The 5,000-nt window shown below is 38.5% G+C and overlaps 1 protein-coding gene across 5 annotated transcripts in view; it reads right to left on the bottom strand.

Moving 5' to 3' along the window:
* celf6 (CUGBP Elav-like family member 6) overlaps positions 1-5,000 on the bottom strand; it is a 123,239-nt gene that overhangs the window by 45,258 nt on the left and 72,981 nt on the right. The window lies entirely within an intron of this gene.

Below are 5,000 nucleotides of genomic sequence, written 5' to 3'. Positions count from 1 at the left end.
GTGTGACGATGATCTCCAGAGTTATATCAACAATGAAAGAACATTGAAACGCTGAAAAAAGGTTAATAAAATACATATAAATCAATTTTAAAATTTTAACTAGATCTGTATGTAAAATAAAATGTTGAAACAAAAGTTATGATATTAATCGAAACTAAACCCAACAGTGAATCATCCTCAGTCTATCCACAAACATATAAATAAACAAATATAATCAAAATCATGCACTTTTTTGTAAAACATAATATTTTGTCTATACATATACATACATTAACACAGGATAATAACTGGCAGGATAATAGGAAATAAATATAAGGAGAAATAGACATTATCACTTTGATCATTTTTTGAAAAATATATATATATTTTTTTTTAGCAAATTGATGCATGATGATAAATTTGTGTTATTAATTATGTCTCAAACTGTGCTCAGATGCCAAAGCCTCAAAAGTCCAAAATCTTGAGCATAACCTTAGTAAACGTTGGCAGATTTATGAATAAAACACCATTTGTCAAAAATTATTCTCTGAAAACATTACAAGTAAATGTTTTGTTTTATGGATGTTTCGATGTTAAAGAGTTTTTCATCTGGACCTGATCTGGTTTAGCTGGTAAAGCTTGAGGGGTGTAGGGGGGTGTGTGTGTGTGTGTGTGTGTGTGTGTGTGTGTGTGTGTGTGTGCGTGAGACTGAGACCCGTGAGACGTTCTCTCTTTATTCTGATTGGCTCAGTCTCAGGACTCTGAACTCGTGTGATTGGTTGTAAAGCTCCAGAGCCGCGGCCCGTTAAGATCCTGAGAGTCGCGGGGCAACAGGAGTCATTAAGCAGCGCCGGTACCGGGAGTTGCTAAGCAACCGGTCAGATCGGGTCGCCAGCCTGTTGGTCTACGGGAGAATTGGCACGCGCCTTTTTTCTCTTGCACCATTTTCCACCATTTTTTTTCCATGGTGTGTTCAATGAGGTCAAGGGAAAAACTCCAATTATTCACCAGAACCCCCAAACCCCCCCGCCCCGTCCCACTTTAATGTCCTCTTTTACTCTGTTTGACAAAAAGTTTTGTGCCATCACTGAGAGCCGGCGGCCAGATACACCTCACACACACACACACACACACGGCCCACAAGAACAAACCCACTACACCGACCACACCTGAAAACAGGGAAAATGTATGTTCAATCCAAGATGTTTCTCCAGCAAAAACACCAAAGTCTGCAATCAAAAGTCAAAGATCACAATATGAACCAGAACAACTCAATATTTAAAGCAGAAACATCTGAGCTGTTAAAGAGCTGCACAACATTTTTATTGCTATTATTAAAACACGAAAACACTTTAAAAAATATAGCTGCAAGCAGCAACACGGGGCCAAGCCCAGAAAGGGCTGTAGCGCAATGCAGAGCCAGAAGAGATAAAAGAGCAGAAATAGAATATACATGAAGAACAGATATCTTCAGAAGTACAGATAGGATGAAATGAAAAATGAACAGAAGTTCTGATGAGAACAAACACAGAATGAAGAGGAAAAAACACTTATTTCCAATCCAAGAGTAAGAAAGAAATGGGCTGCAGCGCAATGCAGAGCCAGAAGGGCAAAAAGAGCAGAAATAGAATATACATGAAGAACAGATATCTTCAGAAGTACAGATAGGATGAAATCAAAATGAACAGACGTTCTGATGAGAACGAACACAGAATGAAGAAAAAAAACACTTATTTCCAATCCTACAAAAGATTAGTATTGCTCTTATCTGGATAATAAAGGAATTATTCATACACATTTTGAAAGTTGTCCCACACGGACTTGAACCCACTATCTATGGGTCAGGTGCCTGTCCCTCATCTTGTTGTGCTTCTTGGCAATCATGCATTTACACAGCTGGCAAAATTCAACAGTTCAAGTGAGTATCAACTAAAAATTAAGAATTTGTATAAAGATGTACTGCATGTTATATTGAAGTTGTCAGAAAGACACAATATCTTGAATAGAAGCAACTTTTGCACCACTTCTGGCCACAGTATCTCTTGCATGTTGTAAACTATATGCCTTATGCTTCGGACTCCTGATGAATCAGCTCAAATGATCCATAGGGAATTTTAATAACTAATCATGAATATGATTAATATTTTGCATATTTCAGTTACATTAAATTGTCGAAAGTGAAGGTGGATTATATGAATATATGAATAATCAATCACAACGAATTATAATTCCTCATTCATATATCAATAATCTTACTTAACTTCGATTATGAGATAATCTTTAAGGGAAATTAATGTAATTATCAAATCGTTGTTCGTCCGGCGACCAACCGTCAGATTAAGTGATTAATTTCTCAATAAAATTATCCTTTCTTATAAACTCCAAGAAACATTAATTTTCTGGCCGTGAACATTAATTTTCCTGTGTTTATAGAATTAAAACTAGTAAATAATAAGAGCTCTGGCAGCTCTTGGATCTTTTAATCTCATTGACATTTGTGGTTTTACGAGCGTTTTTTCACAGACACAGTCTTGAATATATTGTTTTAATAAATGCAAACTACAGAATATAACGGATTACACATATTGATTATAGTTTTGTACATATCTTACATGTGGACAAACAAGACGAATAACAGATGAGAGAGATAAAGAGAGAGAGAGAGATTATTCTGCTTTAAGCTGGTGCTATTTAGCAGTAGTAACGCACACCTCGCACGCGCGGGGAGCGATTTACAGAGGTTTTTGGTCGTGCGTTTGAGAGAGAGAGTAAGAGGGAGAGAATGAGATCGAGGGCCGGGGCGCGCTCGATTTGAATGCGGAACAGAGAGAGAGGGAGCGAGGGAGAGAGTGCTCTGGGGCCCGCGCTCGATTTGATTGCGGGACAGAGAGAGAGAGATAAAGAGAGGATGAGAGAGAGAGAGAAAATGGTCACGTGTGACCATAGAACAGCAAACATCACAGACCTTTGAGAGAGACATCAATCAAAACACCTTAAAACATTAAAACTCGTAGAGCTTGATACTTGCAAAGTTCGTTTGTGTGGAGCTGTGCTCAGCCTGCGCGTGTTCTTGGAGCAGAGTGCGCGCGCTCGTGCTGAGGCGTGCGTGCTTGTTGCCAGAGCAAGCTGTTCGCGGGAGTTTTTGAAGAAGGTCTCTTTGGAAGGGAAGTTGCTGAAGGAATTCAGGCTTCGTTCGTTCGACTCGTAGGTGGCAACGAACAAAAGAGAATTTAAACAGGAAACAAAAAACACTTTATAAAGGAAATAAAAGAGTGGAGGGAACTCCTGGAAGGAGTTCCAGGATCGGAGACTTTACATGACCAGGTCGGGTAGTAAGAGCAGGAAGGGCAGGGCAGGAAGAGCGTTTGGCTTTTAAGGAATGTAAGGATAACGCCTTCTCCTGGTGGATGGTCCAATCACCTTCAGTGATTTGAGAGCGGGAGACTTTTCCTTTGTCTTGTCAAGACCCCAGTCTGTGTAGTTTATGACAGAGCTCCAGGACTAGTCATTTCTATGACTGGCAAGAATTCATATCGAAATAATCATACCATTGCAGTCTATTATCGAGATTCAACTCCGTTAGATTTAGAGAATTACAACGACATCAAACACTTCAAATTAAGGTTATGTGATAACGAAGTTACATAAAATATACAGATTAGAAGCATTTAGATTTTGATTAGTACACTTTAAAACTTACATTAAATCCCAAAACCTGTCGCGACATATAAATGGCCACACAGAATGCATTTGGTAATGTTTTAAATATGATTCGTTTGAAGAAACGTCTCTTGTGTGTGTGTGCTTATCTTGGGAAAGGAATGCTTGGTGTCATATTACATGTTGGTGTGAGCAATGTTGGGCTGGGTTCTATGAAACAGCCACCAAAATGTCTTGTCTTTTCAGACCATTTAATGAACTATTCTAGAGAATCACAATTTATTAATTTGAATAAGCATCTGTCATTTTCAATGTTGCTACAATGTGTCACACGGGATTCGAACCCACGACCAAAATGGTTCGGGATTCGAGACACGTGGTTTATCAAATTGCGCCACTCAGAGGACGTAACTTTCAAAGCTGCAGAGGATAGGCTTCAGTGTAAGAATAAGCACACAAAATCATGTTAACGAGATTAGCATGCTAAGCTAGCTTAATGCTAATGAAGCTAATGGTTATCCTGATAGCTGAAGAGCCACATTAGAAAGAATGGCATCTGGTTAGCATGCTAACCAATTATTATGCTAAGCTAACTAGCATAAGGCAACAAACACAGGCTAGGTCAACTTCGAAGATGAATATCTCGGGAACGGTAGCAAATATAAAAAATCTATTCAGTCATTTCTGTGCGTCTCAGTCCAAAGAACATCTGATCAAATTTTGGACAAAATTTAGCAAGATTTGAAGGAGAAGTAGTGAAAAAACTGTTTTTCATTTGTTCCAAAATGGCGGATAGTCACATTATTGGAAAATGACAAATGAGATATTGTCGGAATTGGCATAAGCCGAGGAACATAATGACATAAATCAATACAAATTTGAACAATGTTTTCAAAAGTTATAAGCGTTTTTGAAAAATACCTTATATCTCTGGAACACTAGGTGGCGCTGTGTTCATTGTTCTCATGTACCTTCAGGACATTGTGTCGATGATCCATACTAAATTTTGTGAAGATATGTCAAATAGTTTAAAAATGATTGCAAATTATGTCAAAATTCAAAATGGCGGACACGTGGTACCTCCCATCCTGACAAAATTGGCATCCTCGGATTCGGCATGACCCAAGGAATCCATAGATACCACATTCATGATTTTCTGACAAACTGTACAAAAGTTATTGGCCAAAATATCAATTTTTCATATCTCATGACCTGTAGGTGGCGCTGTTCTCGAATTTGGCATGGACCCTGAGATCATGGTTCCGATGAAGCGTACCAATTTTCCTTTCGATTGATCAAACTTTGGCCGAGATAGAGCTTCTGAACCAATATTGGGTCGAGTTTGTTAAGTTTGCAACAGC

Source organism: Phoxinus phoxinus (genome assembly GCF_949152265.1).
Source record: "Phoxinus phoxinus genome assembly, chromosome: 8".
NCBI classification, from domain to species: Eukaryota; Metazoa; Chordata; class Actinopteri; order Cypriniformes; family Leuciscidae; genus Phoxinus; species Phoxinus phoxinus.
Note: the sequence above shows the minus strand (reverse complement) of the source record. Positions and strands in the feature narration are given on the sequence as shown.